The sequence below is a fragment of the Myotis myotis genome, unplaced genomic scaffold (assembly GCF_014108235.1).
Source record: "Myotis myotis isolate mMyoMyo1 unplaced genomic scaffold, mMyoMyo1.p scaffold_m19_p_5, whole genome shotgun sequence".
NCBI classification, from domain to species: Eukaryota; Metazoa; Chordata; class Mammalia; order Chiroptera; family Vespertilionidae; genus Myotis; species Myotis myotis.
Window position 1 is genome coordinate 58,120,048 of NW_023416357.1, and position 15,883 is coordinate 58,135,930.

At 37.5% G+C, this 15,883-nt stretch overlaps 1 long non-coding RNA gene across 1 annotated transcript; it reads left to right on the forward strand.

The window, feature by feature from the left end:
• Positions 1–419: 419 nt before the first annotated feature.
• Positions 420–14,458, forward strand: LOC118656716. The gene is made up of 5 exons (XR_004967670.1): positions 420–539; positions 4,038–4,137; positions 5,617–5,745; positions 13,780–13,981; positions 14,366–14,458. It is a non-coding gene; the product is annotated as an uncharacterized LOC118656716 (long non-coding RNA).
• The last annotated feature ends 1,425 nt before the right edge of the window (positions 14,459–15,883 follow it).

The window sequence follows — 15,883 nt, forward strand, 5'->3', positions numbered from 1 at the left end:
ATAAGATTTCTGGAATTTTATTTCAATTAATTCTTTCAAAGTCTGTGGGTTAGGTAATATTCACATTTTGCTGATGAGAAAAAAACCCCCAAAAACCCAATCTCTTGATTTTGAGACATTATTCTTCACTCACTGCCACGTTTTCCTGCCAGCCCTAGAAAGGCTCCTGACAGCAGTTTCACTGGGTATCCAGAGTCAGAAGCATTCTCCTCACCACCACCCTTCCAAAGCCTCCTCTGCACTGGCACTGAGGCTGCTCTAGAGGGCGCCGAGGCTAGGTAATGCAGACAATGACAGGATATGGACCACTGGAGCCACCATACCCACCTCTCCTCTCTCAGCCTTTCTCTGCTGCGCTGGAGATAGGCCATTCAGACACAGGAAGTGCTGCAGTTTTTCCCTCTCCAGAGCTGCTGCCACCGCCTGGAGGTAATAGGGCTGCACTGGAAGTCCTCTGCATGCCTCCCGTCCAGGCGAACATGGTGGTGGACTCGAATGGAACTGTTATTTTTAGATACTTTAAATACCCCAGCGCTGAGGTAAGACTCTGCTTCTTGATTCTGACTCTGCTTCTAGACTGTGGGACATGTACAAAAAATCCTTAGGCATGCCTCCCTCCTGCCGGTGGCCTTAAATTCCGCACGTACATACCCCCTCCCCCCAGCTGGGTGTGGGCACCACGTCTGCCAGAGAGAATTGGTGGCCAGGACATTTCCCTGCATTATCTTAGGCTCCTGCGTCTTTGGTTGAGGTGGCTGTTCTGCTTGATTTGCTCCCCAGCCCCTTAACCCTGTCAACTTTGGGCCTTGAAAATACCTTGGTTCTCAGGTTTAGCTTAGGTGGTGTTTGGGAGGGTCTCAGACTGCCTGTGTTTGACAGCAATTCCAGAGACCGAGCAGGTCATGATGGCTTCGTGATTCCTAAATCCCTCCTCCCAGGTCCTTTTTCTAATGGGAGTTAGGTTGCCCAGATGTGACACTCATTCGGTTTAGGATTCACCCATTAGGACATGACATATTTGCATGGAATGGCTTTTGTGGGGAGGATGCCTGTGAGGAGGGGAATCAGCAGTGAATGGAACCAACGGGCAGATTTGTAACCCCCAGACCACAAACCTCGGCGCACTCCCCGCATGTCTCCCTTGGCAGCAGGCCTGGGAATATGGGAGGCTTGGAAGGTAAGCCTCCTGCCCCCTCCGTGGCTCCCTGGCTCCGGCAGGCGTGGCTATCTTTGTGGCTATGGGCACCGCCATCTTTGTAGTGGAGTGATGGTTAATTTGCATATTAACCTTTTATTAGATGGGATTTATTTTTATTTTATTCAATTGGGTGGTTAGCCTGTATGTGAATATTATTCTGAATACAGGAGATCATTTCCTCTTTTACTATTGGCCCAGCAGTACATGATCTTATTTTTCACTATGGGTAGACTTTTCTGCTCTTGAAATATTATTTTTTTTAAAAAACAATGTTTATGAATGTATTTTTAAAGGAGAGATCATTATCTATACCCTTATTGGCCTTTGATTCACCTATTTGCATCTACTCCAGGTGAATGAATGTGTGCGTGTCTTACTGCTTGATTCCTTAAAAGTCAGAGCCATCTTTATATTTTAAACCCTCACTTAATGAAATGCAGATAATACCAAATGGGTTTCCTCACATGTTAGTGAACTGCACCTCAAAACGACTAGTTTTAGTTTGATTCAGATTTAGAGGTTTGAAGACCCAGTATACCTCAGGATGAAGTGGTTTCAATGGGTTTTTCAACTCAGAACAATTTTTGGTATGGTATGTTTAATTTTATAGGCTCAGAGAAAGCAAGATCCACCTTGGATTTGGAAAGGTCCCTCGGGTCATATTGTAACATTTTCTTATACCTCTGTTCAAGACCACTATTGAGGAATAAAACTATTCGTTCAATTCCTACCTACTCTAAAATGGAATTGAACTGAGACTTATTCCTCAAAGGTGAACCAGAATAAGGCCATTCTTGAAACATCAGAGTTAGGTACCATTACTCTCAGCATTATTTTATAGACCATTAAAAAAACAACACTCATAAGAAGTTAAAATAAAATAAAGAAAGGTCGTTTTCCAGTCTTGTCATCATATTCTCATCGCTAGTGACTTTGTAACAGAAACTGAAGTTCTTTCAGAGTAAACTGTGTACAAACAATCTAAAGAAATGGTACAATACCAGGAAAGCTATTTCAAATTTAGCCTCCTGGAGTTTTAAGCATTTCATATTTTCCCCTTCCCTTTCCTGGTTTAGATGTTCTCTGCACTGGGCTCTCGATGCCGATTCTCTAGCAAGGTCAGCTGCTGACCCAGGCCGCATAAGCTGTTGTTCCAGCACTTTGGCCATCAGCTTCCTTCCCTCCTCTGACACTCGCTTTCATCTGCCCTGCAGCCAGCATTTACCAGGCATGAAAAAGAAACTCCTCAGATATGACAGGTAGAAAGGCTGCCACTTACACTGAGAGCACTTTGGGTCCTTAGAAAAAAGCAGGGAGGATTCAAAGGAGGGGAAATCCTCCTTATGGCTTTGTTGCTAACTTAGATGACTGTTTATCCATTGTCTTCACAGCTGTTGTTTTTTCAAATAAATAAGTGTGGGGAAAATTGTGTGAACTAGATTCCCAAGGTGAAAATATTTTTCCTCACTGTATTCTCTATTTCCGTGTTAATTAAGTTTAACATAAATTTGCAATGAAATAACGTGGACCCCTGACAAGACCTTGAAGTTTGAACTTTTTATCATTATTCTATTATCTTCTCCATTAGGGTGGGCTCCTGTGTAACTATGCCTGCAGGGAAGAGATACTGCTCCAGCAGGCATTGCTATTATTTGGGGTTATAATATATTCCATTTATGGGTTATTTTGCATTTCTCTCCTGGAGATGATAGCAATATGGCCTTGAAATATTATTTAGGAGAATCTCCTGTTTATTATACATGGTGAAGAGAAGAATTCTGCTTGCACTGGTCAGTCTATCATGTTTGTGGTTACATTTACTCAGCAACTATTTATTGGAAGGTTGGCTTAGTTTACTGATATTTTCTCTTAACAATTTAGATGAGAATAATGGTAATCATTACATAGGAAAGGTGGTTCCGGATTACCCAGAGAAGTGTGAAATTTTGTTGACATTTCCTTACATGCCAGAGCATAGGGGCAAGTATCACAGACTGAGATGTACAACAGGCCTGATACTCCAGAGATGTTTTTGACTCTTAGATCCCCCACTGCCATGCTCATGAGCAAGACATCTCACTTCCTCACACTTAGACTCTGTAACAAAATGGAAGGGCTTGGCTATCTCCAAAGTCTTTCTTTAAAAAAAAGAAAATGCCTAGCAGTGTCAAACATTTAGATTGTGACAGATCCTTTCTCAGGAATGTGAATGTATGATTAAAAGGTATGGGTTAAATAATTTGAGGTATGATTTTGCATATCTCTAAGCCTAGACTCCTCTTTGAAAAAATAAATAAGGTGAATCTGACATAAATATATAAATGGAGCTTCTGCCATCAGTATTATTTTTACATGAATTGGTTGAATTGAGTTGCCACCACCCAAGGGAGTTGAGTCACCTGTCATATAAAGTTGGGTGGTGAGAGTAAAATGTTGTATGCTAGGTGAAAATAAAGGGAATACTTCAGAAAATAAACATTTGAATGATAAACTATTCTCATGGAGGATATGGATGGTTTTACGGGTCAACTTGACTGGGCCATGCAATGCCCAGACATTTGGACTGACATTATTCTGGTGTTCCTATAAGGATGTTTTTAGATGAGATTAACACTTAAATTGGTAGAGTGAGTGAAGTAGATTGTCCCTCTCTAATGTGGGTGAGCCACACCCAGTCTAGCATTTAAATAAAGAAAAAGGTAAGAGAAAATTCTTCCAGCTATAAAACTGGGACATCGTTTTTTCCTGCTTTCAGACTCAAACTGAAACATTGCCTCTGTCAAGGTCTTAAGTCTGTTCTGCTTTCTGGAACTACACCATAAACTTTCCTGTTTCCCAGGCCTTTGGACTCAAGCTGAAACCACATTATTAGCTCTCCTGAGTCTCCAGCTTGCTAACTCATCCTGCAGATGTTGAGACTGAACAGTCTCTATAATCCTGTGAGTCCATTCCTTATAATTGATATTTTTCTATATAGTCTAGTAATTCCACATTTAGAATATATTATGCATATAATACATGTATATTTGCATAAATACTGTATATACATATTCTGTTCTCTGGAAGATCCTGACTAATATAATGGTTGAAGATAATATAAAAAAACATTCATATATTTTTTAAAACTCCTCTGTTTTACATAATGTTATTAAACACAAAAAGAATGGAATTAATACAACTGATTGTGATTTTTCCCTTGATTCCTTAGAGAAATTTTTAGGCTTGCCTTATTTCTTTATAACCCAGGGTGAAAAAAATCTATCAAAGACAGCAAATTAGTCCCTCAGACAGGCAATGTTGAGCCATTGTGGGTTTCCTTCTCAACTTACCTATTGTGCTATGACAAAAGGACAATGCAGATTGATTATGCCATTATCACACCCTCATTGTGTGCCTCTAGGCTGGATGGCCTATTTGGTATCACTGTTGGGCTTGTCTTTAGAGTTTAATATGTGTTGCATGGCCTCCCTGGCAAACACAACTGCACATGAAAGTGAGTCAGAGGATGTAGTGGGGATATGTTTATCACTTCACTTTTAGAAATCCTGGAAATTTTCTAAATATATTAATTGCTCTCTGACTTTTTCTTAAAAATATGAATAAATCAGATAGGAAAATTGAGGGATAAGGAAGGAGTAGTTGGAGGAAAAGGATGTTTTGCCAGCTCTGCTATAAAAAATAATACAGTACATTTTCAATTGTTAAATAAGAGCTAACATTATTCTTCATTGCTCTATGCAAAATGGTAATAGGGTTACAGGGTGAAAGGAAATATTTTGTAGTATACTAATTCCCCACATTAATTGCAAAGTTTTTCTAAAATTGCTGTCAATGGAACCCCTACATTTTTTGACAAAGAAAAAGCCAAGTTTTCTCATGTCAAGTGGCTGGCTGTAGAGTACAGCCCAATCAGCAAATCAGACCAAGGAAGGTCTCGATGACTCGTCAAAAAGAACAATGCTGAATATCTGAAGTGTTCTGTTGTCACAACATTGACACAGAACCTTGGGAAATGAACTCCTAGCTTAAAATACAGTCCAGAATGAATTAGCCTGGAATACTGATCTTCTGGAAAGGGGTCAGGAATTACTGATGGATAGAGATAAAAATCAAACCTTGGAAAACGAAAAGTAAAGAGACATACACCAGTATTTACCATAATTTCAGAACCATTATGCACTAAGGACTAATAAACAGCTATGGCAGCAGCACAGGCATCAAAAGAAAGGATAGTGGAGGATGAGTCCCCAGCACAAATAGTAGTCCCCTTGGTGTGTAGCAGTAACATCTGAGATAGGTACTGCCAACTGGCAGAGAGGATGGTAAGAAATGTCCCATGGGCCCAAGACAGCTCAATTTCTTCTAATTAACAGAGTAAATCAATCAGTCAATCAATTGATCAATCTTTTCTTCTCTAGGGGGACTGTCAAGGCAGGCAAGTGGGATGTGATGCACCATTCAAACAAATGTGACCCCAGCTGTTGCGACAGCACTTGGGCAACTGGTGCTCTTTGGAAACATGCTGTGGCAGTGTCAACAGGAATTCAGTAAGTGCAGAAGTATTTCCTGGAAAATGTGGATGCACACGATTAAGTGGAAAAGCAGATTCAGCCCAAATCTGGAACTAATGACCATTTATTTTAACTTGGGATCTAATGGCCAGTGTTAGATGGATCACGTGGTAAGGCTCCTCAGTGGTGGCGAACCTTGCCCAGTAACCTGCAAACTCAGCCAGGAAATCCCAACGCTGTCAAGAGAGCAACCACCTGAGCTCTGTCCATTTTATTACAGGACACCATGTATGGTCCGTCCGACTTTGCAATTTGGATTTCTTAGCATCATATTCTTTCCTGTCTAACTTACTTAATAAAGTAGTTAAGCATTTGCTGAGAACTTCTGAGCATAAAAATCAGTGCAAGGATATTCACATGTTTACAAGGTATCACTGCAAGATCACTTATCAATCACAAAAAGAGAAATTTGGATAACACTCAGGCAGATAACTGTGATCTAATTTCATATGATCACACTAACAATTAGACAAAAATTTGGCAAACTGACTTTATGTTTGCAGTGATGTGGTACAATAAAAAATTCTCATCATTATTTAGAACTTTTACCAAAAGCTTTAAAATTGAATTTAAACATGAGAAAACAATCAGACAAATAGAGATTGTTATATACCCTACTAACAATCAGATAAATCTATAATGTGGGATAGCCTATGATGGGACTAGCCTAAACTTTTTCAAAAAATCTCAATGTTGCCCTAACTCAGTGGACAGAGCAGAGGAGAGGGTCCTGGGCTCGATTCCAGTCAAGGGCACATACCTTGGTTGCAGGCTCCTCCCTGGCCCAGGCCCTGGTCAGGGCACATGCAGGAGACAACCAATTGATGTGTTTCTCTCACATTGATAGTTCTCTCTGTCATTTTCTCTCTCTTCCACTCTCTCTAAAAATCAATGGAAAAATATGCTCGGGTGAGGATTAAAAAAAAATCAATGTTATGAAAAAAATAAAAGTGGGAGGATTATTGGTGATTTAAGGGAAATAAGGAGACATGATACTAAAGTAAAACGCATCACCTTGCTTACCTGAATGGAAGGTAAAAAATGCTATGAAGATATTTTGGGGATGATTGGATACATTTGACTATGAAAATTAGAAAATATTTTTGAACAATGTTAAACTTATGGGGTGTGAAACCAGATAATATGCAAAAGACTTAACTGCAATGAAACCAGAGGAAAGAGCACCATAGGACTGGTGGTGAAACAAGTTATGGTCACAAACTTCTCTCATATGGAGAGTTCTCTGACGAGTCTCTGCTATCATTGTAATAGTTTCTCCTGCCCCCAGATTCGGGGGGGGGGGGGGGCGCGGGTAGGACCAACCAGGAGGTAATTACCCGTTCAAAGAGAGAAGGACTAGATCCAGGCTTTTTGGATCCTAAAGTATCACCCTTTTTTAAATTCAGTTTATTGGGGTGAAATTGGTTAACAAAACCATACACATTACAAGTGTGCAACTCAACCAAGCAACATCTGCACACTGCATGGTGCACCATCGCCCAATGTAAAATCTCTTTCCATATCCCTTTGCCCTCCACCTACCCCCACCTCTCTTTCCCTCTGGCTATCACCATACTGTTTGCAGGAAGCTTATACAATTTTTAGAGCTCTATTTAGGAACAAGGGTACAAAATTAGGTAAAGCATTTAACATTTACTAAGAATGAGAAAAATGTTTTTAAAAGTATAAACTAAAAAAACCTGAAATCTACCATTGTCTTAAATAAAATTACCTTGAAATGAATTGTGTAGGAAAAAAAAAATTAGAGGGGCCCTTTGAGGGAGGGAGAACAGCAGAATTAGTAAGAGAGAGAGAAAGTCTGAACTGTGCAGTGTCTGCAATGGAGGCCACGGCAGGCTCCACGAGGAGCACCTGGCCTGGAAAGGACCTTCAGTGTCCTCCCATGTCAAGCAAGAGACAAGGGAGACAGGCTTTTGCACTCTACTAGTGACCTGGTTTTGGACCTGCACTGCCCTGAGAAGGGTCATAATCTTGGTCAGGACAGCTCCCTCCAGACAAAGCAATTCCTAGGAAGTGCTGAAGCTGTGAGCAATCAGCAGCCACTATTCCCAGGAGCTGGAAATATAAGGGATTAGTACCTCCATATATACTGCAAGCCAAAACAGCACAACATTCAGAGAGGAAACCAATATATTTTGATTAATTATCTATCTAACCTTTAGAATACAATGTTTTCGTTTGTATTTTTTTATTAACTGTCTGACCTTTAGAATACAATGTTTATCTTTATTTTTCAATTGCACACTTTTTGATTATCTCTTTATTTGCCAACAATTTGCAATATTATTTTCCTTAGAAAAGACTAAGGGAAGATAATTTAGTCTTACCTTTAGAAGAGCTGTTCAACATTATAGCTTTACTCCTTATAAATTTTTTTATTTGAAAAATTATTTAGACAAATCTCTATCTAGTTTCTTTCATATAAAAACACTAAGGTTTCAGGTATTTCAAGGTGGGCAGAGACTATAATTAAAGGCTGCTTGTATTGTTGCTGCTCATTCACTGGTTAGTATTCAAATGTTACTTATAGTGAGGGTTCTGAATTTTATGTTGGGCCCTGCACCTGCAGGACACAGAGAATCGCAGAGTGGTGGTAGCCATTCCAGAAACCATTTCGACACTGGGGTGATGGATAACTTAACTATAAATGGAAATGACTGCAAAGCATAGATATATACATCTAACTAAACACAAATTAAATTTACCTATAACTTAATTGCATCTCAACAAGGCTTGAGGTCACACAGGGGTTGGTGCAAGTGAGGGCTCTTGAAGTAACTTCAAGGTAAATCTGCTTCCACCTTTAAGGTTCTTACTTCCTGAGGTTTCTGTCTCTTCATTATCCCCCCCCCCCCCTTACCCCCATGATGCTCTCAGTTCACTCACAGTCAGCCTACTCAGTGAACGAACTACCTAAGTGTTACAGAGCGAGGGTCACAAACTCAGTCCTGGGATGTGAAATAGGAGGATCTAAAGTTTCTTAGGTCAGCTTGACCCTAGCTAAAGAGTTGCTTAGTTTCCATCAAGTACTCCAGCCCTTGACCAGTGTCTACCAGGGGTAGGGAATGTCCAGTTGATGCCATATGAAGCCCGAGAAATCACAGTTTGGCCCTGTCAAGGCATTAGGGGTGAGTTAATTAAATGTTTGACCAGATATAGCAGGCTAATTTTTAAACTGATTTTGTATGGCCTGTGAATGATGTTATAAATATCCAAATGGCCTTGGCAGAAAAAAGGTTCCCCACCCCGATCTTGCTATAAACCCAAGCTGCTTTCAAATGTACTTTTCAGTTAGGTCACAATTTTACTTTCCTTCCGGAACTGTTGCTGTTTCTCTGGAGTCAATTACTGTCTAAGCAAGTACAGCATTTTCTGCCTGTACCTTACTGTTCCTCTGTAACTTTCTCTGGGTTTCACAATGAAATCGCTTTTTCAAAGTCACCTGAATTGTGACTCCACAGCTCTTTGTACACTACTCCCAGAATTCTTGGAGCTGGCTGCCTCACATTTCAGGGGAACTTGGCATTTCCTGCTCAGCTCCATTAAGTGTTACACACACACAAATAATAGTTCTCTTTTGTCAGTTCTTCTAAAAGTCCCAAACGCTTTTAGAACACTGATCTCTAATGTCCATTGAATATAATAAAACCTATAAGAACCAATCACCAAGACTGAAGCATGGAACAGACTGAGGAATCTTGGAGGGAAAAGGGAAGGAGGAAAGAGATTAACCAAAATAATTATATGCATATATGCATAACCCATGGACACAATAGTGTGGTGAAGGCCTAGGGTGGAGGGTGAGGGAGCAGAGTGGAGGGGGTCAGTGAGGGGAAAAAGGGGACATCTGTAATACTTTCAACAATAAAGATAAATTTAAAAAGAATTCCAAGGGAGAATCTAAGAGTTGCTGCAAGCAGAGAGCTGACTGTGGCATACACCACTTTCAGAATTATGCTTAGTATCAGATGGCTTTAAGAAATGTAATGAACAAAATAGATCTAGAGATATAGAAGCACTGGACAGACTATGGAACCTCAGAGGGAAGGCAGGGGAAGGTCGGGTGGGTGGTAAGAGATCAACCAAAGAAGTTGTATGCATATATGCATAACCCATGGACACTGACAATAGGGTGTGAAGGCCTGGGGTGGTGGGGAGGGGCTAGAAGAGCTCAATGGGGGGGAAAGGGGGACATCTGTAATACTTTTAATAGTTAGAATTAAAAATCTATAATAATAAAAGCATAATATGCTAATTAGACTGGACAGCCAGATATCCTTCTGGATAAAGCTATGGCGGCTGCGAGGGCTGAGGGCAGGCAGCTGCATCGGAGTGATGGGGGTGGCGCCTTCCCCTGATCAGCCCAGTTGTCTCCCGCAGAGGGAGGCCAGATTGCGGCTTAGGCCATCAGTAGGACATCCCCTGAGGGCTCCCGGACTGTGAGAGGGGGCAGGCTGGGCTGAGGGACCCTGCCACCCCAGTGCACAAATTTTCGTGCACCGGGCCTCTAGTATAATAATAAAAAAGAAATGTAATGAATTACATCACTGAGAGTTTTAACAGTAGAGAATAAAAATATAATTATACTTTATTGAAGGCCCATCAAATTTAAATTCTGTATCAGACACTCAGTATAACAATAGTGTCAAGATAATATTTACCAGGAGGTGGGTATTTGATACCTATCTCTTGCTGACTACGGTAAGATCTTATATGATAACTTTTTAACATTTCTTTTCTTTTGAGTCAATGAATATGTTTAGCATAAGATTAAGAGGCATGGTTATTAATTGACTCATTACTTTTCTTCTTACATTCTCTTAGGTTGCTAATTTCTTGCTCAGTTTCATTTCATAAACTTATCACATCCCTCAAATGTATTATCCTAGATCTAGACATAGGTTGCTTTCAGTGAAGGGCCCTTTTCTCTGAAATTCTTGTTTTCTGTGACATTTTAAAGTCCCATTTTGTCCACCTTTCTTAAGATTGCGTGCAATCACTAAACTTTTTATTTGGGCACCAGATATAGAAAACAATGAAAATAAATGTTTTTTTTAACATAGTTTATGCTGCTTTAACCTGAACTGTAATTTTCTAGGTTAATTTAATTTTAATACTGTTACCCTGAGGCCATTTGTGAGAAAAATCAAAATTAAAAAAATATTTTTTTCTGGCTTTTGTTAGTTTTAATCCTTCCATCACATATCAGCATTATTGACATAAGATATTCCTTCAGCCCTCTACTTAAAAAAAATTCATCCTTCATATATTTGGAGGGTGGGGACTATTGTAGCAAATCTAATGCTATATTCATAAAATAAAGAATATTAGAATAGTAGTTGTTACAATGATAAGCCCTTTAGCAAGTTTAAAAGTCCTTCAAAAGTCAAATAACTTAATTAAGTTATTAACTTAATCAATTAATAATTAAATTCAATTATTTACTGTCTCTTCTATTCTCACCTCACATTACCCCAAATCCCCATATGGCAATTAAGCTCACACTTAAAATCCTTAGGACAAACTCAGAGGTAGAAAAAGGCTGACTTAGCCTGTGTTCCCCTAGGGGGGAGCAAGGGAGAGAAAGAAGGGGACTGTCAGCTTTCTTTACTCTCCTCAGTGCCTCTCACTGATAAGATTCCTCAAGGGCAACAATACTTAATGGGCCTCTGTGTTTAACCTGCCTGTCTCTTTCTTGGGATTCAGTCTATTATGAGTCTCTTCTCTGTCACTTAGCTTCATTTTCTTATTTTATTTTTTAAATTAAATGTATTGGGGTGACATTGGTTAATAGGATTATATAGATTTCAAATTTACATTTCTGTGATGCAAGATCAGTATATTGCACTGTATGCCCACCATCCAAAGTCAAATTATCTTCCATCACCATATATTAGGCCCCCTTCAACCCCCACGCCACTAACCCCTTCTCTCTGGCAACCACCACACTGCTGTTTGTGTCTATAAGTTTCAGTTTTATATCCCACAAATGAGTGAAATCGTATGGTTCTTAGCTTTTTTTTGACTGATATATTTCACTTAGCTTAATATTTTCAAGGTCCATCCATACTGTTGCAAATGGCAGTACAGTATTTCTGTGTATATGTACCACCTATTCTTTTTTTAAAATGTATTTTTATTGATTTCAGAGAGGAAGAGAGAGGGAGAAAGAAATAGAAACATCAATGATGAGAGAATCATTGATTGGCTGCCTCCTGAGGATGAGTCTGCAACCCGAATCGAGCTGTGACCTCTTGGTTCATAGGTCAACGCTCAACCACTCAGCCATGCCAGCTGGGCATTACCACATACTCTTTATCCAATCCGCCATGGCAGAACACTTTAGCTGTTGCCATGTCTTGGCCACTGTGAATAGTGCTGCAATGAAAATAGGGGTGCATATATCTTTGCAAATACATGTTTTCAACCTTTTTTGGTATATACTCAGGAGGGGGATTGCTCTTAGCTTCAGAGGGAAAGCAAGGAATTATTCCTTTTGAGAGGTTGACAGTTAGAGAGTCACTTTACCATGAGACCCTGGGTAGAGGAGTTTAGTTTTATAGACAGGAAAACTGTCTTTTTCTTCATCAACATGTTTAACATTGGGTCACTTTTCCTTGCAACCAGAGTTTGCTTGAGTTTGGCTAGTGGTAGGCTGGAAAATTTGTAACAAATGCGCTTCTCCATAGCAGGATCCCTCTCTCCCCTGACCAAAAGACCTAATTAGAGTTTACAGATGTCTATATTGTAAATACTCCCACTGTGGAAGATATTTCTTTTGGTCCTTCCCAACTTCTTCAAAATGTTTCACATTAAACACCTTAGTTAATCATAGTAATTATGCTTGAAGCTTTATGTGACAGACCTTAGACCTGAAAGAGACCTGACATGAAAAGGCAACGTTGAATAAAACTTCAAAAATTCTACAACTCCTATAGCTGTACAACTACTTTGTTTTATTCTTGACCACCATAATATGCTGTTCAGCTCAACAATTTTAAAGATGTTAAATGATTTTCCCCAAATAACACAATGATTATTAAAGGTCGGGGCTATTAGATAGATCTTTGGTATTGAAATGAAAATTTAAAATTCTTTGTACCTGAGGGAGTGCTCTATAAACTAAAGTTATCTAATTTATCTTGGGTTCTGAAGTCACTATTAGATTTTGAGCTTGTTTATGTCACCTCTTCTATCCCACTTTCTAAATTGAAATTTACATTATATAATTTTGGCATGGCATGTAATGTTCCTAGATGATTAGATAAGGGACCTCAAGGAAAATGGTATGTGTAATTTGTTTTAATTCAGAAGAAAATTTAAATTATCAAAATTTTTCTTATTAAAATGCATAGACATTATAATCTATGCATATATGGTAAATTCTTTTCTTTCTAGATTTTTAATCACTATTACAATCATATTTAGCAATTTCTACTAATTATTAGGTGCCCCAAATCAACAATTTGGCTCTGTTTGGCTTACAGTATAATGTGAGACTTCATAACATTTTATATGGACATATTATATAAAGAGGTGATTATAAACTTCAAAAATTACTCACTCAATAGTTTCTAATGATGTCTTTAGAACTATTATAATCAATTTTATCATATCTTTGGAAATAAATTTTAGGATTGCTGTTTTATAACTGCTTATATTATTTTTCTGACAAAATATTATAAAAATTCTAACAAATTTTTTCATAATGTTAAAATTTTGCAAAAATAAAAATTACTACTTAGGTTATAATAATATAATAGCAATATTTGATCCCAATAATTATATTTAGATATTTTCCAATAATTTGTTTTCCTCTCTCTCCCTCTCTCTTTCTCTTTCTTTTCTGAATAGATATCAGGATTTGAAAGATGCTAAAATCTTTCATGTAATTCCTTTTTCAGTATTAAATACTAAACATTTGATTAATTGTAAAGATTTGAAAGTATATTATAGATACTCTTTTCTCTTTTACTTTTCATTTCTCAGATGCTAGTAAAGTTTTTCACACATATTGGTTTTATGATAAATGTGTTTAAAACATCTCCCATTCTGAATTGCTACCATCAAGATATAGCTGAAGTGAAGATTATTGTTTTGCTTAAGATTTGGCATCATGGTCCTCCTCTTCAGAAAAGATCTACAGTTTACCACTGAGCAATGTGAGGGTTAGAGGTGGTGGAAAATTCAGGTATAAACTTTGGACTTCTCCCAAACTTAACTACTAATAGCCTACTCTTGACTGTAAGCCTTACTGATAACATAAACAGTCAATAAATATATTGTTATATGTATTATTTACCATATTCTTACAATACTAGTAAAGCAAGCTAGAGATAAAAAAATGTCATTAAGAAAACCAAAAGGAGGAGAAAATGTATTTATAATATTTATTTTATAAATCTGCATATAAGTGTATCTGAGCAGTTCATGTTATTCAAGAATCAATTCTATTTGATATTTAATATTTATGTCAAGCAGAAAAGTCTTTGAGGTCTGTTAATAACTTCATGTTATATGTCATAGTACAAGTAAATTTTATATAACATAAAAATATAATTATACTTTATTGAAGGCTCATCAAACTTAAATTCTGTATCAGTACTCTCACCAGGAGCTTTTCCAATTGAGTATCATATTCTGTAATATTTTAAGCCATCAAAAAAAATTAAAGGTAGGTAGAATAAATATTTTTGTGATTATTTTATAAGGACACTGAGTGAGAGAAGTTAAAGTTAAAATATAGAAAACTTTAAGAAATCCAGAAAATATTTAGGCAAAAAGATACCTAGGTTTTAACTACATGTGTGAGTACATTTTGGAGTATGTATGATAGTTAGAACTTTTAAATCACTACTGTATTAATTTCCTTAGATACTATGCTCATTTAGAAGACTGACTTTAAATTACATTGAATGAGTTATGTCTGTGAAAATGGTGAAGTATGGAACTCTGAAAATTCTCGCTTTCTTAAAAGTAATGGGGAAACTGGCAAAAATGGTTAGAATCAACTTGTTCAGAATTCTGGATATTAAGAGAGCTTATTTTTGGACTCTATTCAGTTTCCTTGAACTTTCTATTCCTGAGCTGGTAAGCTATCAATTAATTCTTGTACTTCTAGAGTACATTTTGGTACCCAGCATGGCATAGCTCAGCTTATTATTCTTTTCCAGATATTCTTAAGTTTTTATTAGTTTTACATTAGATTACATTAAATCCACAGATCATTCTGGGAATTAATACCTTTGAAATACTAGGTTTTGACACTCAGAAATAATACACGACTTCACATTTATTTTGGTTTTCTTGTATGCGTTTGCAAAGCTTTATAACTTTATTCATATAACTTTCCATATTTCTTGTTAAATTTATTCTTTTGTTTTATATATTTTATTATGGAAAATAGAGAGATTTATTATTTTTATGTTATATACTTATTATTGCTAATATAGATAAAAAACTCTTCTTTGTTTGTTTCCTTTATTGACTTATCAAAAATAGATTTTATGTATCATTTTTCTTGTTTTCCTGTTTATATAAACATATTATAGTGAGGAAAACAAGAATATTTATTTTTTTTTCTAGTGTGATATTCATACCTTTAATTGCTGTTTCTTATGTTATTATACTAGATAAAAATCTCCAGGTTAGCCCTAACCGGTTTGGCTCAGTGGATAGAGCATCAGCCTGCAGACTCAATGGTCCCAGGTTCAATTCCGGTCAAGGGCATGTACCTTGGTTGCGGCTACATCCCCAGTGGGGAGTGTGCAGGAGGCAGCCGATCGATGTTTCTCTCTCATCGATGTTTCTAACTCTCTATCCCTCTCCCTTCCTCTCTGTAAAAAATCAATAAAATATATTTAAAAAATCTCTCCAGGTTAATATTTAATAACTCTAGTGGTTGGATAATTATTGCTTTATGCATTTGATATTATTTGTTCACAAAATGACAAAGTGTATATTTTTAGTAGACTACAGAAAATTTACATATGTAAGGACATGGAACATACATACATACAACTTCATTAATGACATAGCTTCTACTGGAATTCTCCCTTTGGCTTGCATTCAAGCCCTTTACTACTCTAGTCTG